This window comes from Euleptes europaea, chromosome 21 (genome assembly GCF_029931775.1).
Source record: "Euleptes europaea isolate rEulEur1 chromosome 21, rEulEur1.hap1, whole genome shotgun sequence".
Taxonomy (NCBI): domain Eukaryota; kingdom Metazoa; phylum Chordata; class Lepidosauria; order Squamata; family Sphaerodactylidae; genus Euleptes; species Euleptes europaea.
In genome coordinates, this window is record NC_079332.1 from 4,545,184 (window position 1) to 4,572,413 (window position 27,230).

Here is a 27,230-nt window from a genome sequence, read left to right on the forward strand (position 1 = left end):
ACCAGGGTCCAAACTCCCTGCCACAAAGTTCAGCGGGTGATCTTCGGCTAGTTACTCTATCTCTCAGCCTACATCACAGGAGCGTTGTGTGAGTGAACACGGGAAGCCACCTTATACTGAATCAGAGGCTTGGTCTCTCAAGGACAGTGCTGTCTACTCTGACTGGCAGTGGGCTCTCCAGGGTCTTTCCCGCAAGGCACAACCTGATAAGTTTTTGACTGGAGATGCCAGGGATTGAACCTGGGACCTTCTGCATGCAAAGAAGGTGCTCTTCCACTGAACCACAGTCCCTCACCATATGGGACAGAGAACTATGTACTCCACCCTGAACTCCTTGGAGGAAGGACGGAATAAGAAGGTGGCCAACAGGGAAAGAAAGTGCTATTACCTAGATCTGGAGGCATTCTAACTTGGGTTACCAGCTCCGGGTTGGGAAATACCTGGAGATTTTGGGGTTGGAGACTGAGGAGGGTTGGGTTTGGAGAGGGGAGGGACTTCAACACCATAGAGTCCAATTGCCAAGGTGGCCATTATCTCCAGGAGAGTGGATCTCTATCACCTGGAGATCAGTTGTAATAGTGGGAGATCTCCAGCTACCCACCTGGCAACCCTAATTCTAACCTCCTTCTCCAAGTTGCAGCTACCATGAAGCAGAGAAAGTCTTAAACCTTGGCGATTTATCATGAGAATTAAGCGAAACCACATCCAGAGGAAGTGCCTCCCTGGGGACCCGCAGCAGAGGAAGACTGTCAATTCCCGGCCCCGATTGTACACTTCCCAGAAGCAGACTGCCAGCAGCTGAGGCAGAGAACGCTGGATGGCTCCTAAATGATATCCTGGTGGTGACAGCGAGTAAAGTTATGGCTTTTTTGGTCCTTTCTGCTCACAGAATTGGAAAGCCAGAGGACAGCATTGCCAGCATTTGAACAGCAGGGTTAGGAGATGCCCAGTAACAAAAAGAAAAAGGTGGCAGAAATCCTAGGCAGGATCTCGAAGGAAAGCCTCACTTCCTGCAACGACACACACAGCAGAAATTCATCGCTAGAGGATTCCCAGAAGGGTTGGGGCTAGCAAGCCACCAAGGGCCACATCAGAGGGAGGAGGGGGAAAAAATCCCATCACGCCAGCCTGCAAGCACAGCCGATTCGCACATTTTCAGCAGCGTGCAATTAACATAATTTGCATAGCGTTCCCATCGACGTGGCAGATGGAAGCCTGCGATCGGCGGACGGCGTCGCGTCTCTCCGACAACATTTATATTCAGAAAAACTCGCCTGCCGCAAACATGAAAAATAGGGAGTCAGCCCTTGACAGATTGCGGAAGCCGAAGAGACGCTGTGACTTTGGGCTTCCAGCGGCATGGCTTGCCTCGTTTAGCCGACACGTTTGAGGGAAAGAAACTTATTTCCAGAACCGTGAGAGCGAGAAACTTGCCTGCTAATTCGAACACGGTTGAGAATACTATGAAGAAGGCCACGGACTGATTTGTTCCCCGGCCTTCTCTGTTTAAAATACAGACTCAACACGTCAATCCTTTTGCAGGTTCCCGGTTTCCACGCCTTCCTAGTTGTCCTGTTCACTCCAGCGCAAAGGGCCAGCACTAGCATACAATGGTTTGCAGCATGGAAGGGGGAGACCCACATCGGGCTGGCGGCAGGTCTCCGGGGTCTCTGTCTGAGGACTTTTCCCACCACCTACTCCCTACTACCGGAGATGCTGGGGGGTTGAATCTGGGACCTTCGGCATGCAAAGGGGCTCTACCGCTGAAATATGGCCCTTCCCAGTTACGCCAAGCGAGGAGAAAGAACAGAAGTACTAAGAAGTTGCTCTGCAAAGCCCGCCCGCCTTGTTTCCCCCTTGCAATGAAACCACCTCTTTGATTTTCTGCACCAGTCAGCCTGCGATCGATTGCGGAATTCTGCGCAGCCCCTGGACCGTCGCTCTTCATGATGTGCCGGTTGAGCGTCAGGGCCCGGGGGAGCCTGTTCCTTGAGTGGGCTGGCCCCTCAAGCGCAGGGGCTGAGCTAGGCCACCGGGAGGAGGCCACATTGTGATGTCACCAATCTCCCTGGACTTGCCTTGCAAAGACAGGTTGTCCTGCTTCCCAGAGCATGTCGGCTTTTTGGCTCCAGCTGAAACCCAGCTGAGATGCTCGTAGGATCCTGATCTCCAGATCTCCCCCAAAACAGGTAAGACGGAAGGCCGGCTTTCTCGCTCCAAAAGGCTTTTCTTGACTACCTACTGGGGTATGGTTGGTCTGAGGGTCTGGTCTAATGTTCCGACAGTTTTGCTTCCTTTGGGCAAGGGCTGTGGCTCAGTGGTAGAGCATCTGCTTGGCATGCAGAAGGTCCCAGGTTCAATCCCTGGCATCTCCAGTTAAAGGGACTAGGCAAGTAGGTGATGTGGAAGACCTCTGCCTGAGACCCTGGAGAGCCGCTGCCAGTCCTTGTCCCAGCATTGTAAAGGGGAGGGAAGCCGGCTTAAGGCCTCCTGCTGAATTTGTGAGGGGGGCAAGATTTGAACCCAGACTTCCCAGCTTGTTACTCACCATTCCAGCCACTAGGCTCGATTCGTTTGCAACAGTAAGCCACAAACAAACATATAAACAAGTCCTCCCCGGGTAGGGGTGGCGCACCATCTGCACCGTACCCCATCTGCCACACATGCGCAGTGAGGCTTCTGCTTCTCTGCAACCCTCCCTGGCATCTGGCAGGGCCAGACAGCAGGCCTTCCGCATGCGTGCAAGATGCCGCCGCGGTCTTTGTTGGGAGAGTGCCCGGCCTCAAGTCGCTGGCAGCCTGCTGGCCCGCGCTAAACGGAACATCTGCCGCTGTGGCGAGACAGCCCTGGCGCCAAATCGGAGAGAAAGAGAGCCACCTACGGATTTCTGCTCGTCCTTGGAACCGCTTCCGCTTGGAAGGCGCCGACGCCTGCTCGGCACCCAGGAACAAAGCGGGTTGCCAGCAGAGGTGCCGGCTGCCTTGGCACAAGGCTCCGAGGGCCTCCCGATCCCTGCACCTCAATGTTTTATGGAGGGGAGTGCTGGACTCAGGGGGGTGGGCAGGTGAAGGGCCGGGCCCTTGGCAAACGCTGTAATTCCAGAGCTCGCAGCGGGAACCGGGAGTGCCAAACGACTGCCTGATGGCAGCTGCTCAAGTGCTAAGTAAAAACCTGAGTGCTGACAAGCGGCACAACCGCTGCGAAGCCTTTGCAAAAAAAAAAAAAAAAGGCCTCTTTTTCACTGCAAAAAAAGCGCTCCAGGACCGAGGGTGGCAAGTCATTACAGAACTGCAATCAAAAGTCCTCCCCTGCCTTCCTGCTGGTGCCCACCTTGCCGACGCGTGGCCAAACCACTATGGTGAGTGAGTCACCCTGGCTACGGCGGGAAGAAATGAAGCCGGGGGGGAGCCAGTGCTGCGGATATGAGTGTAAGAGTTGCGGGCACGGCCCACTTCCATAGGCAGGGCCCCACAGCGAAGGGGTCGAGCACATGGGCTTTGCATGGAGGTCTCCCAGTACACATGAACACATGAAGCTGCCTTATACTGAATCAGACCCTTGGCCTATCAAAGTCAGCATTGTCTACTCTGACCGGCAGCGGCTCTCCAGGGTCTCAGACAAAGGTCTTTCACATCACCTACTTGCCTGGTCCCTTTAACTGGAGATGACAGGGATTTAATCTGGGACCTTCTGCATGCCAGGCAGACGATCTACCACTGAGCCACGGCACCAGTAGTGAATCCCCGGCACCGCCAAGTAAAGGATCTCGAGCAGCAGCAGCTGAGTGAGATCTCGGACTCTGGAGAGCAACTCAGGAGACAGATGGTGCAGCTCAATATTTAACTCAGCTCTCCTTTCAGCAGCGACGCTCTTTCAGCACTCTCAGTCTGAGAGGCAACGAAAATGTGCCGACGCCACGCTTGCGATGTGGATTTCCCCAGCTCGTAAACGTCCATCCCCCGCCACACCCTCCCCAGATGAGCCACGACCCTCTCCGTCTTGTTTGGGGGCTTCCTGGAGGCCCCTGGTTAGCCACTGTGTGAACAAGACTGCTGGACTAGATGGGCCTGGGTCTGATCCAGCATGGCTTGTTCTTATGTTCTTATTAACCTGTTTGCTACTTAAAGCAAGATGCATTCCAAACCGGCATGCGGCTTTTTGCATGTGTGGTCAGTGGCATTCCCCATGCCACAGAAGAGAGTTGGCCGATAACCTCTGTGGGTACACCCTCAGAACACACTCGGGATAGAACGCCTTTCCATGCACGCAACCCCGCTATCCACAAACGTCAGTGGGGAAACACACACGTGAAAAATATCAGTGATCCAATTTTGACGCCGGGCTGAAAGGCCCACTCCCGCCTCCACTCTTAACTCGTGGTCTAACCACCGTTTGCAAGCAAGCCCGTCACAGCTCCCAACTGCAGATAAAGGGATAACACAGCTTATATGAGAAGCCACTCTGATGCGTAGGGAGCTGTCATTGGTACTGAGGTACCCTTTTCTTGCGGTGCCTCCCGTGTCTCCAATCCAAGCACTGGAGCACCAAACCAAGAGCGCAGGAGACCCCAGTCAAGGCGCATGTCACAACCCCACACAACACAGTACCGGCCACAGAACTCAATAGCAGTTATGGTATCCCAGGTTTCATTTCAAAATAAAGCTTCTAGCCCATATGATACGCATCAAAATACCTGGGGAACAAATTAAGGTTTGCAAAAGCCAAACCAAATGACTTCGGGACCCAGATGAATTCACAAAGCTGCCTAGTGGAATGCGGAGAACCTCGCCAGCGCCAACACTCCCTTGATGAAAATCAAAATACTGATAATAATTTAAGAGCTTTAGCGTGGGAGGAGGGGGGTTCGTCCCAAAAAGGGGGGGAATATTTGCACCCAATTTCTACCATAGCAAATCCAGCCTCAAAGGCAGTTGAGGATGCTGCAAGAAAGAAAGGTGCATGCGGCGTCTGAAGGGATCAAACGGCCATCTGACGATCTTCAGGAGCAGGGCCCCATTGAGCGTCAGCTACCCTACCAGGCGGGCACAACGCTTTATCACACCAGAGGCAGAGAAAATGCTAATCACCTTCTCTCTTTTTACTCCAGTGCGTCTGAGCCCAGGGGTTTTTTTTCCCAAAGAGGGACCTCCCACCTGCTTCTATTTGCTGATTTTCCTCGCTCACATCTCTGGCTAGATGAGAATCCGCAGGCTCCCTGGCTCTTCGGGGTCTTCCCACAATTGTTTAGAAAATTGCTTTGCCCCCAAATGGGGAGGGGGCAATTCAATTCAGCCCTGGAAAGGATGGCAGTTCACAGGGAAAAAGGGGAACCAGGCCTTAAGCAAGCAGGGAGGGGCCGTGGCTCAGTGGCAGAGCATCTGCTTGGCATGCAGAAGGTCCCAGGTTCAATGCCCTGGCATCTCCAGTTAAAGGGACTAGGCTAGTAGGTGATGGGAAAGACCTCTGCCTGAGACCCTGGAGAGCCGCTGCTGGTCTTGAGTAGACAATACTGACTTTGATGGACCATGATGGTCTGATTCAGTATCAGGCAGCTTCATGTGCTCATGTGTACCCTCACTACACCATAAGGTAGGTTAGGTCAAGAATGACAAGCCCAAGGTCACCAGGTTTCCCCATTCCTAAATTGAGTACTCTAACAACCACACCCTCACCGCCTCTCAATTGTTATTTTACTGCACTTAAACCGTGCCTTTCTCCCCATGGAGATCCAAAGCAGACGACACCATTCTCCTCTCTTCCGCTTTACCCTCACAACGACCCTGCGAAGTGCGGTAAGGTTAGGCTGAGAAGGTGCGACTCGCCCAAGGTCACCCAGCAAGCTCCCATGGCAAGGGGGGGATTCGAACCTGGGTCCTCCCAGAGCCTAGTCTGACGCTCTGATCGCTATGCTATGCTGGCTCTGTGCTCTAACAAACGCTCTGCAGGCAACAGCCTCCGGGGGGTTTGCTTAGAAACGCAGCACCGGAGGCCGACAGGGGATACAGCCGCTGAGAAAAGACTCTTACGCTGCAGCCTTTGACCAGACATGCACGCTGCCAAAGCACATTTCTCTTCTGAGCTGGCTGAATCCCCAAGGGCTCGGGGCAAGGGAGGTAATGTTGGAAAACAAGAAATCAACACACAACACGCTTCGAAACGCAACCGGCGCAGCCATTTAAAGCATCCTTTGTCACGTGAGTCACAAAACGTGCCTGAGTTACATCTGGAAGATGCTTAGTTTTGCTCGACCTCTGGGGGGCGGGTGTGCCAGGGGCAACATCTGGCTACTGAGGATATCTCCGCCCTAAATGGGATTGAGCTTGTGAGGAGGGGTTCATGACTTAGAGGCAGAGCCCCTGCTTTGCATGCAGAAGGCTCGAAGTTAAACCTCTTGACACCTCCAATTATTCTATGTTACCGATACTTCATTTTTTAAAAAATCTTGCCCTTCCCGGCAAGCTCAGAGCAGTACACTGGGTTCTCGCCTCCTCCGTGGCATCTTCACAACAACCCTGCGAGATAGGCTAGGCCACAGGATAAGTGGCCACCCAGTACCCCATCAGGGCTGAGTGGAAAATTCAGCCCAGGCCTGACACCAAACACCGCACTGCAACGGTCTTGGACCCCCACAGCTGTCCCCCACCTAGCTTCAGCCCGGAGGGGGTGGGGGACAGCCATTGAGCATGAGCCAGGAGCTCCCAGATGCACACAGAGGACAAAGCCTAGACAGATGTCCCTGCCTGCCCTGGACATCTGGACTGGGCCGGAGAGCGGGGGGTGCCACTGGCCAGCCTGGCTGAGGACAATTCCCCACCTAGGAAATGGTCTCGCATGCAACGGACAGGCTCCAAGTTCTAGTCTCGGCAGCTCTCGTGGAAAGTAGCAATCGAGGCTCTTCTTAACAGGCTGGAGGGGTCGCACTGGCCTCGCACGCTGAAGGAGGCCGGTCCCAAATGGCAGCCGCCCGACACGGCACGGCAAAGCCTGTCCAAAACAGACCAGAGCCTCAAAGCAGGACTTGCCACTAGATCTTCCGTTCGACAAAAAAGCCAACGTCCGTCTGTACTTTGCTCCTAGCCTGGAACACACAATCCCTGCTAGGGGGAACAAGTGCTCAAGTTAATGCCACGGGAGCCAACGAAACGAGGGTCCTCGGTGATATTCTTTTGACGGTGGCAAGCCCCCCAGCCCTCCAAGGACAAGCATGAATCATTTGCTTGGGTGGGGGAGAGACGGGACCAAGCTCCATATCCTCAGGAAGGGCTCCGAGGGAGCGTGACTATTTTGAGCAACTGTGTCCCTTATTAACCTCAGAAAACCCCCCCTTCCCCATCTCCTGCGCCTCCCTCTTTCCCCCAGGATCTCTCAGGGCTTGTGCACGAGCGCAACGGAGTGCAAAATTAGCTAGTGCCCAAGAGAGGGGGTGTGCAGAGAGCTGTGGTCTGCTTCCGCGCAGCAGCCGGCTGACACTCCACCTTCCTCCTGGGATGGGGGGGGGAGCGGGGGGGAGGCGCACAGCTGTTACAGACCGCTGGCAAAACCGGGCATGCACGTGTGCATCGTTCCACCAGGCGGTGGGAAATGATTCCTTTCAGCCGGCCAAACCTTGCACGGACGCATGCTGCTCAGGAAAGGAAACGGGATCGCTGAAGGCAGCTCGGCACTAGCTCGGCACTAGCTGTCCTAAACCAGTTTGCCAATGACATAACGGGGAGTGGGGGAGAGGAGAATCAGTGATATTGAAATCCTGCTTTGTTTTCCCCCCCCCACCTGCTTTCCCACCAAAGGAGCTCACCTGCTTTGTTTCCCCCACACACACACACACAATCACAATCTCCTTTATTGGCATAAAATCAATATACGGAGTGACCCCATAATAACATCTAACTGTTGCAATAAGCATTGCTGAGAAGGTTAGAACAAAAAATGAGTGAAATGATGCTAAAGTTCATAAAACCAGCGTGGTGTAGTGGTTAAGAGCGGTGGTTTGGAGCGGTGGGCTCTAATCTGGAGAACCGGGTTTGGTTCCCCACTCCTCCACATGAGCAGCGGAGGCTAATCTGGTGAACTGGATTGGTTTCCCCACCCCTCCACACGAAGTCAGCTGGGTGGCCTTGGGCTAGTCACAGCTCTCTTGGAGCTCTCTCAGCCTCACCTACCTCCCAGGGTGTCTGTTGTAGGGAGAGGGAGGGAAGGTGATTGTAAGCCAGTTTGAGTCTCCCTTAAGTGGTAGAGAAAGTCGGCATATAAAAACCAACTCTTCTTCTTCTAATTAACTTGCTGGCAAATTTTCCTAGCAAATCTCAGAAAATGCGCCGCTTTCTCCAATATATCAGACGAGCGATTATTCAATAGAAAAAGAGCATTAAGGGAGTCAGAAGAATTTAACTCATTTGTCAAAATAGGCCTTACATTTTTACCGTGAATTTCTGCACAAAATCTACCATGAAATGACACATGTACAACTGATTCAACGCAAATGTTACCACAGGGGCAAAGCCTATCTGAAAGGGTTTCCTCCCAAAAAAAATCTTCCTTCCAGAATCACAGGTGGCGGGACATTAAATCTAGGAAGGGCAAAGGCTCGACGTTGAGCTCACCTGTTATAAGGAGGGGACGCCGCGTCCCCAGGAGGGAAGGAAACCGCAACAGTGTCCTTAATCACCTGCTCGCTTTGTGGTGCCGTCGAGCAAGCGCACCTGCCCTGATAGGCAACTGGGCCAGTCACACACACTCAGCATACAAAGACACCACTCCTATGGCACCCTGAAGAGAAAGCTGGCAGCTCTTTTAGAGGACTTCCCTGAAAACAGCCCTGACATGGAGGGCCCAGGCTGGGCTGATCTCATTCAGCTCTTGGAAGCTAAGCAGGGTTGGCCCTGGTTAGGATTTGAATGGGAGACCACCAAGGAAGTCACATGAACACACGTGAAGCTGCCTCATACTGAATCAGACCATCGAGGTCCATCAAGGTCAGTATTGTCTACTCAGACAGGCAGCGGCTCTCCAGGGTCTCAGGCTGGGGTCTTTCACATCACCTACTTGCCTAGTCCCTTTAACTGGAGATGCCGGGGATTGAACCTGGGATCTTCTGCATGCCAAGCAGATGCTCTACCACTGAGCCACAGTCCAGGGTTGCTATGCAGAGGGAAGCGGTTGCAAAGCACCTCTGTTTATCTCTCCTCTGACCTGGATGGCCCAGGCTAGCCCAATCTCAGCAGCTCTTGGAAGCTAAGCAGGGTCGGCCCCGGTTAGGATTTGGATGGGAGACCACCAAGGAAAGCCCAGGGTTGCGACGCAGAGGAAGGCGATGGCAAACCTGCTCTGTCCGCCTCTTGCCTTGAAAACCCTACCGGGTCACCGTAAGTCGGTTGCCGCTTGATGGCACTTTCCATCCTTGTGCAACAGCAGAGTGGGCTCCCCGGCAGTATGGAAAACTCCCTGCCAACTCTCTCTTGACTTAGCAGCATCACCGCAGAACAGTGGCTGTCTGCAGAACACCAAGGGGGCAAGACTTGGAAGGGGGGGTAGTGTTTTAAACTATGCTCTGGGGACCCCAAAGGTGCCTCTTACTTAGTTCTCAACTCTGACGGGCAAGGCCTGCCAGGTAAGTAAACAAACCCCAGCATGTCCTTCTCATTGGGGCTTTCGGAACTATTTCTAAGCTGAGGAGAAGCCTCAGATGAGCATGGAGCTTCACTGGAACAAAGTTATGGAGGTTTCACAAACACACACACCCCAATTCAGCTACCTAGGGAGGTGGTGAGCTCCCCCCTCACAGGCAGCCTTTAAGCAGAGGCTGGGCAATCACTTGACAGGGATGCTCTAGGCTGATCCTGCATTGAGCAGGGGGTTGGGCTAGATGGCCTGTAGGGCCCCTTCCAGCTCTTACGATTGTATTATTTTATTATCAAATTGATGGCTGTGCAAAGCCAGTTCTTACCCTAGGCTTGCAGAACCACAAATCGTAGCTGGGGCTGGATGTGTTCGGCTACTCAATATTCAGGGGCAGCTGGCTGCTAAAGGGAGGATAGAAGCAGCCGCCTTTGAAGACCGTCCAGAAACTTCAAATGGTACAAAACGCAGCGGGCAAAGCTATCAGCTGGGGTGAGTTCGACAGAACCCATCGTGCCAGCTTTAAAAGAGCCACCCTGGCTGCCGATTGGATTTACGGGCACGATTCAGAGCGCTGGTTTCCCCAGGGTTCGCCCATATCGACTCGCCAGCCCGTTTAAGATCACCACCTCCAGTTCTTGAAGTGGGGACCTGAGACGGGGCTTTCCCCCCTCTGTGCTGGATCCTTAACGGTGAAAAGCCCTCCCTGCTTTTCACTCACCTGCCTCCTAAGCCGTCTTCAGTGCCAGATGAAAACGTTTTCAAGCACACGGGGGGGGGGGGGGCTTTCTGCTTCAGCTTATGGCTGTCTGCTGAACCAGTTTTATTGAGTTTATTGTGTTGGAAATACACTGCAGAGTTTACTCTGTATTCTTAATGCTGCAACTCTAGCTCTGCCGTGTTTATTCAGATGATGGACTTATTGCTTTTTTAATGCATTTTAGTGTTGACAGAGAAGCGGCAAAGGAATCATCTCAATCCCTGTATAAATCAGACAGACAAGCGTGGACAGACAAGCGGAAGAAGAGAGCAGAGTTACACCACCTCCTCCAAACTCTCTCTCTCGTGCGCGGAGAGACTCCAGAATTCTCCTCAATCGGAGCCTGCCTTTCACAAAGCTACTTCTCATGAGACGAGGATGATCTGTGGCCAGGATCTAACCCCTAGGTAAAAACTGCTTTCAGGAAAACAAGCTAGAGCAGGGGTGTCGAACTCATTTGTTACAAGGACCGGATATGACATAAATGTCACTTGGTCAGGTTGGGCCATGCTTCGCCAGCCCAGATCAGGACGGGGGGTGGGGGGTGGCTGCCTTGGCTTTCTTGCGGGCCAGATAAGAGCTCTCAAGAGGCCAGATCCGACCCGCGGGCCTTATGTTTGACATCCCTGAGCTAGAGTTTCGGCACACAAAAAGTACAGGATTGGGGAGGAAGGCTCTCTCTCCAAACCTGCCCGGCCTGCAAATTGGCACGACACCAACCAGGCGGTGGCTCAATGGCTGAACGCTCGTTTTGCATCCAGAAGGATCCGAGTTCAAACTCTGCCATTCCTGACAAAAGGCTCAGTTAACAGGCGAGTTCTCCACCCAAGACCCTGGAGAGTTGCCCCGGAGTAGACGAGTTCTGAGCCAAATAGACCCGCAATAGAAGGCTGCTTTCAGTACCCCCTTGCCCAACAGCCCTGGCTTGTCAGGGAGGCACAGCGAAGGTTTGTTAGCAGCTGCGTGTCGTAATTGCAATTCCGCAGGGATTGACACAGCAATCTGTAGCGCTGGTGAATAAAGTAAAGAGCAAAAGGGCGGAGGGGGAAACGGGTCAGGGAAGCTGTCTGCTCAGATCACTCACATCTCCACTGCCTACCACGCTAGGGTGCTGCCAACTGTGCTCAAGCCTCCCATGCACAATGCGCTCATGTGCAAGACATGCACCGATTGCATACCTTGGAAGCTGCCTCGTCTTTCCTGTGGGTGGGACTCACCCGAGTCTGATGAGATGATAAATCTGTGTACCCTTGGATTCCTGGCAACTGTTTACTTCTCATTATGTGAAGCATTTCTAAGAAGCCCTTTCATCCCCCCCAAAAAATCTTTGCCTGCCATTCCCTTCACGCACTGCTTATTCTAGCATCTCACCTATCTCCACTGATGGGGAGGGGCCGTGGCTCAGTGGTAGAGCATCTGCTTGGCATGCAGAAGGTCCCAGGGTTCAATCCCCAGCATCTCCAATTAAAGAGACTAGGCAAGCAGGTGATGTGAAAGACCTCAGCCTGAGACCCTGGAGAGCTGCTGCCGGTCTGAGCAGACAACACTCACTTTGATGGACCGAGGGTCTGATTTCATTTTCCTTTTTAAAGACCCATATTTGGTACCATACTACTGCTCTGGAGCCAAATGTGGCTCAGTATTGAACCAAATGTGGGTCTTTAAAAAGGAAAATGAAATCTTTAAGTTAAACCCATGAACACATGGAGCCGCCTTATACTGAATCAGACCATCAAAGTCCATCAAATTCAGTATTGTCTGCTCAGACTGGCAGCGGCTCTCCAGGGTCTCAGGATGAGGTCTCTCTCGTAAAAGGCTATGCTGAGGATCATGGGACCAGCCTGTACAAAAGCCATGTGGGATGGAGGTTGTATTAAGGGCTATATTAGTAACTTCCATACAGAGTGTGCATGCTAGTATCAACCTGATAAAACGGTCGCACCATTTATCCCGTGATTATTTAATCAATTTGGTTTCAGACACATGATCAGAAAGATCCGTTAGAATCCACATTCCACAATTTGGAGGGGGGGGGAGTTGCATGGTTGTTATCATTCTTTAAAAAAAACAAAAAACAAGAAGAGCAGCAAAAACTGGGCCAAGGGGGGTGGCTAATCTGCTTTAAATTTTCTTGAGCACACAAGCTTGAGAACGGACGTTATGACCCAGGTGGTTCCCCGTTCACATCTATGGACTCCTGCCAAGAGCTGTAGTCCAATTAGGCAGGGGACAGGCTTTATGTCTCAGCTCCAGGGGAAACGGGAAGCTCTGATGCTCCAGGAAAATCCGACTTAAGCTCGCAAGGTCAGACAACAACCTATCTGCAGAGAAGTGCTGGACAGAGGTAGTCCACAGCTGTCCCACGCAGGTTATTTATTGCTCTCTGTATGGAGGGGGGGGGGATTCGAATCTGAAAGAGCCTATAAAACAAACAACCTTCCCTCCCTCCTCCTAAAGCCATTTCTTAGCCTGGCTTCTGCACAGCTTCCAAGTAGCAGCTTATTCTCTCCCTGATTGCCCGGGCAATGCCCCTCTCACAGCAGCTCCCGGAATAGCTCGGCTATCAGATACTTTAACAGCCAGCCCGGGGCCCACAAATAAATAAATACGGCAACCCCCGTCTCTTCGGCCTAAGGATGCTAAACCGCCCACCAGGCAAGGAGAAACGGAAATGCAGCTTGGATAGGCAAATCCGCCTCTGGCCAAAGTTTGCGGCCCGGAGCTTGGGGCACCAAAATGAGGCCAAGAGAACCAATTTGTGCCCCGCCACCCCACCGGTCCCGAGAAAGTTCTTTGCAGAGAAAAGACGCAAGATAGCCCTCCTGCCCTCACTACCCTGTCACTCCATACTAAGAAGTCCCCCGATTCTGCTAACTAATAGCCCCTGATGGGCAGACAGCTTCATTTCCTCCCTGTTCCCCCTCATTCCCTCTACAGACTGGCTCGGAGGCCTCCTTGGCCACTCGACCTGTTCTAATTCCCTCCCACCGGCCATTAACCACGTAATTTCCTTCACTCCCTCCCTGCATCCCCAAGGTCAGCAATGCAGTGGCCATAAAGATTAGCCGCAGGCCAAAATCCTGGGAAGAGCAACTTGCAAACAAATCCCCTCTTTAGCCATCTCGGAGCACGTGCCCGGGGGCAGGAGGGCAGAGCTGAGCCGCACGCTGCCCTGGCTGATGGGCAACATGAAAGAGAGCCAGTGTTCTGACAGCGGGAGACTTAACGCTACCCGGAGCCTAGAGAGAGACCTCAGCAGAGTATAATGCCATACAGTTTGACCACCAAAGCAGCTATTTTCTTCAGGGAAACTGATCTCTGTTGTCTAGAGATGAGCTGTAATTCCGGGAGATCTCTAGGCCCCACCTGGAGGCTGGTACCCCTAGTGAACCTCCTGTAAGAAATCACATTGACATGTTGGGGGGGGGGGAGATTTCCATCTACCTATAAATTGAACCTGGTGCCTCTTGTCCTATCTACAGTGGTCTCTACACCCGTTGTTCTCTTCACAGCAGGAAAGCGAAAATCATTAATAGTTTCCCCTTATCTCCCATGCTCAAATAAAACCTAGTTCCTTGAGCCTTTCGTGGTAAGCTCTCTCTTCCTGTCCGCCCTTATCATCTTTGCAGCCTCGCTTGCCAAACGGTTTAAATGCCGTTGCCGGAAGAACAATTCAACCCTAAATACAATTTTTTAAAAACAGAAGGTAATTTTGTCCAGCTACCACACCGTTGTAAGTTTGGCCTCTTCTGCGCCATAGCCCTCAGGCCTCCGCAGGGTGAATTCATACGTCACAAGCTGGAGTTTGTTCGCGACGAAAACAAGGCTGGGCAATTCTCAGGCTCAGTTGTCCCCCATGTGTGCAGAGCGGAGATTGGAAGACTTCCTGGTTGGGCACTTTGTTGCTGCAACCATAGAATCATAGAGCTGGAAGGGGCCAGACAGGCCATCTAGTCCAACCCCATGCTCAATGCAGGATCAGCCTAGAGCATCCCTGAAAAGTGTTTAGCTGCTGCTTGAAGACTGCCAGCGGGGGAGAGCTCAACACCTCCCTAAGCAGCCAATTCTGCTGCTGAAGAACTCTTACTGTAAATATTTTTTTCTAACATCCAGTCGGTACCTTTCCGCCCATAATTTATACGCCATTATTGCGAGTCCTATCCTCTGCTGCCAACAGGACCAGCTCCCTGCCCTCCTCTAATTGACAGCCTTTCAAATCCTGTCCCCCCTCAACCTCCTCTTCTCCAGACTGAACATTTCCAAGTCCCTCAGCCTTTCCTTATAGGTCTCCTGATCATCCGCGTTGCTCTCAACTGGGGCTTAATTCTGCCTGGTTTCTGGGCAAGAGACACTCCAGAAAGACTGAGGACTTCCTAAAGCAGGAAGTCTTCAAACTCCACAAGGCTCACGAGGAGAGGAGGAAGGGAGGTCAAGTGGCAGAGAATATCCCAGGTCCGGTTTTCATGAACATACCCAACAGCGACACAGTATTTTAAATTTGCCTTTATAGTTCATTTTACTGTTACTTGATAGGGCACTTGGAAAGGGGCTGGTTTCAGCAGATTTCTGTGAAGAATCGACCTAACTGATGTGCATACAAGCCACAGAACTGGTCTACAGGGTGTGGAGAGAGACTAAGGGCTCAGTTTACCCGGGCTCTCCTTCCCTAATCCGTTTCCAGAAATCTCCGGTTCCAGGAAGGGCCGAAATCCTCGGACTCCCTTGGGCAAAGGAGCTCCTGCTACTTAAGGGCAGAAGGAAAAGGCAACTTTGTTCGTTGCCAGCAAATGCCCGACTCCGTGCCACGTTGTGCACATTGAGGCTCAACGCTGCACACTCTGTGCTCGTTCTTTTGTTTTTCTCCGCACACTTGAACAAAGTTTAGTCGCTGTTTTTTAAAAAGAGAGGATATATAAATTATGAATACTCGCTATTAAAGCAAACCAGGGCCCTTGGGTACGAGCCACAACAAAATGCACATTACACAAAACAAATTCATAATTCACAGTTACGAAAAGCGGTGCCTACTATTTATCCTTTTCCCTTTATTTATACCCACTTGTCTCCCCAGGGGAAACCCAACGTGGTTTAAAGCCTAACCCGTCTTCTGACCCATCACTTTTTGTCCCACCCCTTCCTCCAAAGGAACTCAGGGCAGAACGTGCGGCCCAGCCCCCCTCCACTGCATCTTCACAACAACCCTGTGAGGAAGGTTGGGATGGAGAAAGCGACTGGCCCAAGGATTCACCCGATGAATTCCTTGGCAAAGCGGGGATTCAGACACAGCTCGGACCAGCTCCTATTTAGGATCGCTCTAACCGCTACATCTTGCCTACTGCCGCGACAAACCACCTCTTCCGAGCACAGTTGTTGTCCTATGCCGCTCGCGAGGTCAATCTGCGTAGAAGGAGAGCACATTCGCTCAGGATGAATTTTTGCCACCTTCAGAGACAAGACGCCAATTGACACAGCAGCTTTTCTAGTGGGAGCCACACAGGTCACTGCAGCGTGCCCTGCTGGTCAGAGCGCTACTGACCGAGAGCTTTGCTCTCTTTTTTGATGCATCCAGCAACAGAGGCTCAGCTCTCTCTCTCTCTCTCTGGGGTCAGGCAGAAGATGCCCTTCAGGGCCAGGTAAACGTTCAGCTTGGCCTCTAGCTCTAGAAATGCTATCGAGGCAGGCTGAACGGAGGGAGGGGGGACAGGAGCAGGATGAGGCCAGGAGGAGCCACAGCTGCATGAATGACGCGAATTATGTGGAGCTGGCGACGGGAACCATGTCAATATTTTTAAAGTAAACTCCCGGGGGTGGGGGAGGTGACCCCCACCTTGAAGATAGACATTACGCAAATGAACGCCTGGAGGTTGCGGCGCCTAAGGAAAGGAGACAGCTTGCTGGAAATAGACCAAGGCGCTCGGCAGCCAAGAAACGAGGTGCCAGCTCCCGGAGAAATCTACCTGCTCATGCCTAGGAATATCGTTCTAGCCCCAAAGAAATTGATGCACTTGGACTTATTCCTCAAACCCTCCTGGCAAAGGGCAGGCAACTGCTTTTGGCCCCGGAGCTGAAAAACAACATGATGTGCCTTTGAATTTGTTGTGTGCCGGTAAGGAGAAAGGCCAGAGGGAGAAGATTCAAGCTCAGGCTCAGCTTGGGTCCCGGCGTAAGTTGCACAGTGATCTAATTGGGGGGGGGAGGGGCTGGGAGTACAGGACTCAAAATCAGACAGCTTCGGAAATGTCACTTTGAAACACCAGTGGTTTTGCTTCCGATGCGAATTCTTAGAAATGCGAGCGCAGGCCGAAATAAGCCTGCAGGCAGAAATAGATTGCTCGCCGTTCCAAGGAAGCTGTTGGACTGGGCTCTCCCCCTCCCAGACAGAGAAACTCTTTCCCGAAAACTTTCTGTCTTTGGAGAACCCTCTCTGCAGAAGAGGGCTGGTCAAGGAACAGCTCCACACAGAGGCAAGAGCAGAGACCCTGGAGCCTTGCTGACCGGCTTCTGCCTAAGAGACCACAAACGGCAGCAGGGTCGCGCCTGGCAGACGGGAGTTCAGGACACCACCAAGAAACCGTGGAGACCCGGGGCCAATCCAAGAGAGACGGGAGCGGCAAACGCAAGGCGGCTGTCGGGAGGACAAAATCGCCCACTCTGACCCTCTTGGCAGGAAGGAAATCTAAAGTGATTATTTTTTAAGGCAACCGGAAGGCTGCTTCCACCGGAATGCAGAAAACTGCAGGTCGAAAACACGGCATCCTTCACAGAGCAAACTGGGCCGTTTGCAATCCAATTAATAGCCAAGCCCACGGACGGCCTCGAGTCACTGAGCAGCTGGGCGCCCCAGGGTGTATAACTGAATGGAAAAATTAAGATGTGTTTTAATCTGGGGCAGAATACCCACATCCCGTGAACCCCCTGTGGCCTGACTGCATATGGATCTATCCATCTGTCTATATATATATATATATCCATACACAGGTAGGGCTAGATCTTCATCCTCTTTCTCTCATTACTAACGCAAACAGACTTGACCTTTACTTCAATGCACAACCGTAGAGGCTGCTAGCACAGATCAAAGAACAAAAAAGAGCCATAATGAAAATTTAGCATATTATTCTCGACCTTCCTGGATGTCTCAGTTGCTCTGCCGGCAGCACTGAAGATTTTCAAGCCGGGAGGCTGGTAAAATATACATATATTTAGGCACACAAGGCAAAAACGGAAGATGCACTTCATTACTCGTGAAGAGGAGACGGCAGAGGCGGCTCAGGGGTTCCTTCAGACGCGAGAACAACCTGTAGCGCCTCCTTGATGCTCGCCCTACAGGGATGCTCAAAACGATGGTAGGAATCTCGAGCGCCACTTCAATACTATCCCACTGTAATCCCCTCTGCTCAAGTGGCCTGCTGTGGTCAGATAGGTCACACAGCAGCTTCCCGCTATCCTAGATCAGTGCCGTAGCAGGAGCATAGAAAGGGTTCCTGGAGTAGGAAAAAAGGGAGACCCCTCTTTCTCGAAGGACACCCCAAAACCTGGAAACAAAAGCCAAGGAAATGCCATAGCATCTTGGGGTTCCCAAAGCGGTCTCGTGTCAAGTCGGGTGGACCAGAGAGGCAGTCTGAAACTTCGCCCAGCGAGTCGGCAGTGGATCTTGAACCCGGAGCTGTCAGATGGGGGGCGCAACCTGTCCGCCAGCATCCCGTTTTGACCAAAGAGGACAATAAGTAACTCTCTCAGTCGAGCGGGACCTGCGGTGCATGTTTGGTCCCCCGAGGATTCTGCTATGGCCCCTTTGAGAAGCCACACTCACGCTTACCTCACCTTGACCCCCAATCCAAAGTGACAGGCTCCAAAGCACTAAAGATTGGTTGCACACTGGTTTAGTTTAAGGTGTCGTAAGAACATAAGAAAGGCCATTGCACACTGGTTTAGTTTAAGGTGTCGTAAGAACATAAGAAAGGCCATTGCTGCATCAGACCCAGGCCCATCAAGTCCAGCAGTCTGTTCACATGGGGGCCAACCAGGTGCCTCGAGGAAGCCCACAAAAAAGACGACTGCAGCAGCATCCTGCCTGTGTTCCACAGCACCTAATATAATAGGCCTGCTCCTCTGATACAGAACAGGTATGCATCATGACTAGTATTCATAGGAACATAAGAAAGGCCGTGCTGGATCAGACCAAGGCCCATCAGGTCCATCAGTCTGTTCACACAGTGGCCAACCAGGGGCCTCTAGGAAGCCCCCAAACAAGATGACTACAGCAGCATCGCCCTACCTGTGTTCCACAGCACCTAATATAACAGGCATGCTCCTCTGATCCTGGAGAGAATAGGTATGCATCCTGACTACTATTCATTTTGACTAGTAGCCATAGATAGCCGTCTCCTCCATGAAATGTCCACTCCCCTCTTAAAGCCTTCCAAGGCAGTAGCCATCACCACATAATAACACAAGAAAGGCCCTGCTGGATCAGACCCAGGCCCATCAAGTCCAGCAGTCTATTCACACGGTGGCCAACCAGGTGCCTCTAGGAAGCCCACAAACAAGACGACTGCAGCAGCATCGCCCTGCCTGTGTTCCACAGCACCTAATAGAACAGGCATGCTCCTCTGATCCTGGTGTCATCCCTCCTTCCCCTCTGGGCAAACATGATTATCCTTCCTCAAGCCGGGAACATAGTGGAAGAGTGACATTAGCATCGCCCTCTTCTCCAACAAGCAGAGCGGAAAGGGCGAAGCGCACTGCTAGGAGAGAATAAAAGACAGTGGCTCGCAAGAGTCAGAGCTGTGGCTGGAAACCGGCACATGGGCTGCATCCGCACATGCCTGGATAGTGTGCCGTCGCTGCTCAACAGCAATAATTCCCGACGGGATTTTCCCGCAAAGGCAGGACAGCCCAGGGAGTGAATGACCATGATGCTTCAGCAATGGCATTATATCCATCAACTAGCGGATGCAGTCTTGTTTTGGAGGGACGGGGGTAAACAGGGAATTTTATAGCACAAAGAACACAATTATCTTTGTAAAAGATGTTTGAGCAACAGTGGTCGCACTTTAGAGGGGGGGAAACACAGCAGTGTGAATAGTTTCCTTTATTCGGGCACTGAGCATGGCTGTGTGCTCACCATTCAAAAAACATTTTGACCTTGCCTTCCACTTGTTATCTTTTTAACAGTTTGGGGCACCACAATTTAAGAAGGATGTAGACAAGCTGGAACGGGTCCAGAGGAGGGCAATGAAGATGGGGAGGGGTCTGGAGACCAAGTCCTATGAGGAAAGGTTGAAGGAGCTGGGGATGTTTAGCCTGAAGAGGAGAAGACTGAGAGGGGATATGATAACCATCTTCAAGGACTTGAAGGGCTGTCATATGGAAGAGGGTGCTGAGCTGTTTTCAGTTGCCCCAGAAGGTTGGACCAGAACCAATGGGTTGAAATTAAATCAAATGAGTTTCCGTCCAGACATTAGGAAGAATTTTCTAACAGTTAAGAATTTTCTAACAGGCTTCCTCAGGAGGTGGTAAGCGCTCCTTCCCTGGAGGTTTTTAAGCAGAGGCTAGATGGCCATCTGTCAGCAATGCTGATTCGATGACCTTAGGCAGTTCATGAGAGGGAAGACATCTTGGGCATCTTCTGGGCATGGAGTAGGAGTCACTGGGGGTGTGGGAGGGAGGTAGTTGTGAATTTCCTGCATTGTGCAGGGGGTTGGACTAGATGACTCTGGTGGTACCAACTCTATGATTCTAACTTTTGAAGGTAGGGTAACCAAAACGTTTGCTTTCGACAGTGGGGCTCGGCCTCAGGGTGGAACGTGTCACAGGAGAACCACCAAGAGATGTTAACCTCCAGTCCCCAAATAACATTAAACAGACTACCAGGAGCTCCACTTCCGAACCGTTGTACACAGTCCAGCCACCCCTTTGCGTTACTGAAGGAAGAAAACCGCCATGCCATTTTTCTTCACATTTAGAATATCAAAAACTAGAAGCATTACTCAGCGCCGCTCGGGCACAGAGTATGTCAAACTCAATTCCAATCATCTCTCTATCCCTGCGTTCGTCCGACTCTTTGCCAGGAGAGGCAGAAGCCATGTGCCAATTACAGCACATCCCCGGAGATTTGCAAAATCCCCTTGCGCATGCTTGCATCGTGGTTGGCTTTCGCACAGATGTGGACAGATTCACTCAAGTATTCAGAATTTTGATGGGGGGGGGAGGAGGGGGAGGAGAAAGAAGAACCCCTCCTGGTGGAGTCAATAGCATTTCCTGAGTTGGAGCACGTAAGGGGCTTCATGCCATTTAAACCAAACGGATTACAAAGCCAGACAAAGGTGGAACACAATTTTCTTGGGGGAAATAAAGCCCTGGGCAAAGCATCTTTCCAGAAGCCAGATATGTAGCCATGTGTGAGGGGGACCAGCTGATAAATCTTTTGGAGAATAAATAAAATACACACATATTTTTCCTCTTTCCAACAGAGCATTCCATCCAACACCTTTCCTTGTAGCACTTAGACTGGGGTGGGAGAAAAGATGTCTGAGAACTGTAATTTTCATTTTAAAAAAAAGCTTTCTAGTCCTTACAGATGCAGAAAGTTGACAGCTATGACTATCAGACCAAAAACAAGGAAGAAATTTGAAGTTTTTCCAACACCATTTTAAAAACCATACGTATACCGAGATTTTCCAAACCTGCTGTATGTTTTCCCATCGTCTATCAGTTTCAGAACAAGGCTGCATTCGGACAACAGAATAACCTGCCCCTTGTGCAAACTCTGGCTAGCCAGTAGATGTACACATGAATCTGCCCTATACTGAGTATGGCCATTGCTCTATCAAAGTCAGTGTTGTCTACTCTGGCAGTGGTCTACAGTAAAGGTCTTTCACACCACCTACAACCTGATCCTTTTAACTGGAACTGCCCAGGACTGAACCTGGGACCTTCTGCAGGCCAAGCAGATACTCTGACACCAAGCCTCAAGCCCATTGCACGAGTAACAAACCAAGATTTGCGTGTACGCCAGTTTTTCTGCTTCCTGCAAAGAACTTCCCCTTACTGCCGCCTCTGCAGTCGGTCAGCTGCAAAGAGAAGACAGCCGGCTCAACTGCATTGGAAGTGCGGAAGTCACAATAAACCGCAATTAGCACAAACTGGGTTTAACCAGCCCAGCTACAAAGCCTAGTTGGTTTGGTGGCAGCTGTCCACATTCAAACGGCTCAACTCGACAGGGTTTGACCAAACTACCTTGGCTACAGCTAAGCAGCCCTGGGTCTGGGATGGAAAGCCTCCTGGGAACGTCGCATACGCCGTTTCGAGTTCCACAGTGGCCGGGAGTACAAACGCAATAGCGTAAATCAGATTGGGGCAGGGCAAAAATGCAATTGTATACTTAACAAAGTAAACCCCCATTCCTTTGATTTTTACATCAAAACGGCCCGGTCTTGGCACTCTTTTCATAGCCTGACTTGCTGTGGGTTGTTTCGGAGGGGTAAGACTAGATCTGATGGGATTAAGATACAGAGAGGCACATTTCTCTGAAACATTGGGAGAAACGTCCTCATGGTGGGGGCAATTCAAAAAGGGAACTAAGCATGACAGGCAGGGGGAAGGCTCTCTCTTACTGGAGACCCATCTGTCAAGGATGCCCAGGCCTTGGATTTCCTGCATTCAACAGGAATCACAGAATCACAGGAAGGGACCACCAGGGTCATTGAGTCCAACCCCCTGCACAATGCAGGAAATTCACAACTACCTCCCCCCCAAACCCCGTGACCAGAAGGTGGCCAAGATGCCCTCCCTCTCAACATCTGCCTAAGGTCACAGAATCAGCACTGCTGACAGATGGCCATCTAGCCTCTTCTTAAAAACCTCCAGGGAAGGAGAGCTTACCACCTCCCGAAAACTGGATGGCCCCTTCAAATTTAGGACTCCGTGTCTCTGATGTTTACAAACCCACCCACCCCGCCCCGTGACCATTCATCTCACACTTTCAGCATCTGAGAAAATGGACTCTAACGGGGGGAAAAAAGACTTATGCCACAATAAATGTTTGCCACAAAAATCTGTCTTGAAAGGTGCCACAAGGCTTTAAAGTATGAGCTGTCAAGTACACAGTCTGAGGCCGTTTCCTCAGACAAACAGCATCAGTCAAGCAACACCATGAGCCCTGCTGGGGTGTGTGCGTTTGCCATCTGCACCAGGCCCATGCAAATCGCGTGGCAACGGAAATGCAAATGCAGCTGCGGCCCTCTTGCCGTGAGGTCTTCCCTGCTGACTTCCAAAGACGCTGAACGGTTCCCGCGTTCACCTGCACACAGAAACGGAAGACGCCCGCTCTGCCTTGGCAAACCCAGCCTGGAAAAATCTCTGCCCATCACACACAGTCGGGCAGAGGTGCCTCTTACAGCCACGCCGATTGAATTCACGGGCCGACTTCACCGATAAGAGATTGCCAGGGAAAGCCGAGCCGACTGCCAGCCGCCGATTGGGTGACGGCTCTTTGAAACAGAGTATTCAAAAACCAGGTGAACAAAAGCGGGCATAAGGCAAAGTCCCTGTGCTGGACTGTGCCCGCTCCGCTATTGCTTTCAAATAGGGAAAGAGAGAAAGAAAACTCCACGCTGTTTATGCAGCCTTGATCAGGGCAATGATTTGTGGCCTTTGCCCCCACGCTGTCATCCCATCTGCCTTGAAATGCAAACCGTAAATCACTCTTCTGATTGAAAAGGGGCCAGGAGCTCTACTGAGACTTCTGAATTATTCCTCTGTGCCGATGCCTTAAAAGAGAGTCCGCTGTCCTGCTCGGGTTTTCCTCAAATGGTTCTCTCTTCAAGCCCTTACACCTTTCCTAAGCAATGTCTCTCCAGATGAAAAACTCTGCAGATATGCAGCGGGCAGGTGGGGCAGGCATTTTCCCTTTCATCTGGGCTCCTTCCTCTACTTTGAACACACAATTTTCTTTTCTGTTTTATCGCACTCAGGTTATGACCAGGCTGGCCTGCCGGCTAGTTAACACCCGCCGTCTTTTGGCACCAGCTTCTTAGGGAAAGGGATGAACTTCTCGCAAGAAAGAGCTATGAAAAGGTTGCACTAGCAATCCCACAGGGCTGGCCTTTTAATCCAATAATATGGTTGCCAACCAACAGGTGAAGCCTGGAGATATCCTAGAATTACAACTGATCTCCAGACTACAGGGATCAGTTCCCCTGGAGAAAATGGCTGCTTTGGAGGGTGGACTGTATGGTATTAAACCCCACTGAGTCCCCTCCCCAAACCCCACCCTCCCCAGGCTCCACCTCCACATATCCCAGAATTTCCTAACCCAGAGGTGGCAACCATATGCAAGCAACAGGAATGCAAAACGAACAGCACATCACGTGCAGAGCAGGGTAGGGGCACGCCCCAAGCAGAGGAATCAGAGGCCACCGAAACACACAGCTCAGCTCTGCTCACCCCAAGTGGAAGGCACTGCATCGAGGAGACCTGAGTTCGAATCTCTGCAGAAGGCACACAAAGCTCTCCGAGAGGCCTCAAGTTCTGCTGCTGAGTCTCGGGCTCAGCAGCCAGACTGAGGTGTTGCCAGGATAAATAATGAGAGGGACCCATCCCAAGCTCCTTCAGAGAAGGGAGCAAAATGGTATCCGTATGTGAACGATTCAGACCAGGGTCTGCTGTGACCTGTAATAAGCCTTACCGTGTGCAGATGAGATGCGTGTAAAAATCCACCCGGCCGTTAGCAGCAGGGCTCTGGTAAGGCACGACTGCAGAGACACTAGCAGTAGCAAAGAGCAGGAGTCCAGTAGCACCTTAAAGACTAACAACATTTCTGGCACGGTGTGAGCTTTTGTGAGCCACAGCTCGCTTCTTCAGACTGCCTCTCTGTCCCACATGCACCACCCAATCAAACCCTATTTGTCTCTCAAGAAAGCAGATTTCAGCCTTCCTGATAACGGCTGGCTGGTAACAAACAGACTGCCACCTTCTTTCTCTCTCTCAAAGTCCAACCGCGCTGGTTTTCAACCAAACTCTCCCATCCCACAATGCACCACTTACCCATCAAGGATTTTTTTTTAACGCATGGGGGTGGGGGGAAACAACCCCTAGATATGTGGAAATTGCTAGCAGGAGCTAATCGGCAGAAGCCAAAATGGTTGTGGGGCGCAGGGAGGACTAATCTCTCAGAATCTTGCTATACAAATATATTGCTATTGGCGGGCCTCTTAGCCAGCCGCCTGCAATCCCCGCTGCCGCGGCTTCCCAAGCTCCACTGCCCACAATTTGCTCTGAAGGACACATCCCTTTATCTGCGTCGTGCCGCTTCCCCTTTGCAGTGGGAAGTTTCTAAATATTCAGCCAGCAGGAAGAAAGGCGGCAGGGGAAATGCAGCTCAGAGGCACAGGACCCACAAGCAGCAGGGGCTTGTACCAAAACTCCCAGAGGGGGTTACGAAACTACTTTTCGGCACTTCCAACCCCCCTGACCGCAAGGAGCAAAAACCACCTGTGTCGCTACCACTTGGGGGGGGGGGGAAGAAACCCGATCAGAAATTTCAAGGCAAAGCTGAAAGAGAGAGAGAAAAAAAATGGATTAATTTGCCACAAGGAACCCCCCCCCCCACTCAGCAGAAGGTGCAAGCAAAGAAATGCCTTGGGACGCACAGCAACAGACGGGGGTGGGGGAGTGGGAGAGAGCAAACACAGGCACACAGCAAACGTCTTCTAAGCCAAGACAACACGCGGACGAACCGCTGTTTCCTAACAAGCGGCAATTTCCATACGGGCTAAGAAGGGCGCGCGCACACACACAAAAAGCTATAAAAAGCAAGCACTAATCAGAGGCTTCAATATGCTTAGCGCTCTACAGGGCAAGCTTTCAAAGGCAAGGCACCCCCCCTCCCCAACACCCTCCCCCCACCGGCCGGCGCATTCTTAGCTGCTTTTGACATACCTCTCAATCTGCAAGAGACTCAAGGGTAAGATATCAGGAAGGCCGATTTTAATTGCAGGGAGAGAAGCGGTGTGCGTGGGTGGGTGGGGTTGAGCAGGGAGGCACGTCCATTAACCAGCTGTTTGGCTGGTAGGTTTCATCAGGGAGGAAGCTTCGATCAAGGCACATCGAAATCCTCTCCTGGACAATTGCTCTCCAGGCCTTACTTTGGGCGGGAATTCATCCACCCTGCTTGCCAGTACCATGAAAGAAGGCACTCTCCAGCGGACAGATGCCAGGAGAGGCACCGTGTGCCTGTCATGAAGCTGAGACCAGTCCGGCTGGGGGCAGAGCCGCGAGCAGCCGTACCCACATCTAGACCACAGAGAAGGCGCTCTGCGGCTCAGGACCCCCGAGGGAAGTATTTCCCAGTACTTGCTGCCAGAGAGACTTTGACTGGAGATGCCAAGGAAGGCAGGTGTCCAGGCAAACTGAGCATGAGAGGAGACAGGAACGCAAGAACAAGCCGTACAAGGGCAAACTGGCCCTTAAGGCCACTGGGGAACGTCCTGGAGAGCTGTTGGCTTGGGGGGCTGCTCCCCTGCAGGGGCTACCCCAACCCCAAGCAAGGGGCAGTCCTCACCCATGTGGCAGGTGCGAGCTGGCACCAGCTGGGGGCCCTTGTCTCACCTCGAGAGGTGCCCGACCAAGCTGCATGTGGCATAGGGCTGACTGGAAAGGCTCTTTCTCCCTCCAAGGCTGTTTTTTTTTCACTCTCGGTTCTCCCCTGGGACCTTCACAGGCTAAGGTTTGTCGTCCCACCTGAACGCACAATCTAGCCCTGTGACAGACAACCCTACCTGCGAGATACTGTCACTGATTTTATAGCAGGAAGTTGGAAGCGTGTAAATAACTTCTTCTAAAGGCAAACGTGGAGTGAAATATTTAAGAGGCCCCAAAATTCTTGGTTGGAAAAACGCAGCTAGGAACATGGAACGCTGTCACCCAGGAATCTGAAATACCCGCTTCCGGCCTTGTCCCAAAGAGGTACTGTCAGATTTGATACTTTGGCGCTTTAAAAAATGGATGCTGGCTTCTAAGCTGTTGAAACACCGATCCAGCCCTTTTGATAGCTTCACGAGGGAAATTGTAATAGTACACGGATCGGAACAGGCAGAGTGAATTAGAGCGGAGGAAGCTCTTTTTGCAGATGAAGGCTGGCTAATGGGGAAACGTTCACTTCGACGGGAATGCAGCTCCACCCCGCAAGGACAACGGTTAGCAATTTAGCCTCTATGGCGGGCGGGTCTACATCTAGGACAAAGCTGAGAGGTATGCGAGCAGGCTCCTCCCCGTGCTTTCTTACCTTCGTGCCCGGGGATTCAGGTGCTGATGCTGCCGGGTTATAAGGGCGCTTTCCCAAACCGGCCCACCAGGGCTACTCCTATACCAGCTCGCAGCAAGGTGCCCTGGGTAGGTTGGCCCTGTGAAGCCATGGTCCGACTCCGTCTCGGCGGCCAGCGACGAGGCCGAGCTGCCCATCGCTACCCCCAAGGCCGGCCGGGCCGAGATTTACCCTTGGTTAGGTCCAAGCCAGCGGCGTGAACGGTGGGCCAGAAAGGGTGCAGAGCTGCGGCATGGATTGGTGTAAAAAGTCCCCAAGGTCGGAGAAAGAGAGGCTGGTGCTGATTGGGAAAAACAAAGAAAACACACACACACCAAAAAACAAAAACAAAAAAGACACAAGAGGAAAAAGGGGAAGAGGAAAGAGAAAAGAAAGAAATAAGGTATGCTTTTTGAAAAAACCAATGAAGTGACATTTCTAAGATAGAGATGGTGCCAGAGACTGCCCGTGAGCCACACTTTGCTTATATTATTCAATTAAATTGAACAGGTAAATTGTGGAACTCCCTGCCTCAGGATGAGGTGATGGCTG

At 51.8% G+C, this 27,230-nt stretch overlaps 1 protein-coding gene across 1 annotated transcript in view; it reads right to left on the reverse strand.

The window, feature by feature from the left end:
- Positions 1 to 26,823, reverse strand: part of CAPN15 (calpain 15) — a 47,804-nt gene extending 20,981 nt beyond the window's left edge. Inside the window, exon 1 of the mRNA XM_056866450.1 lies at positions 26,661 to 26,823. The gene's annotated coding sequence lies outside the window, so the exon portion shown is untranslated. The remainder of the gene's footprint in view (positions 1 to 26,660) is intronic.
- Positions 26,824 to 27,230: the final 407 nt, after the last annotated feature.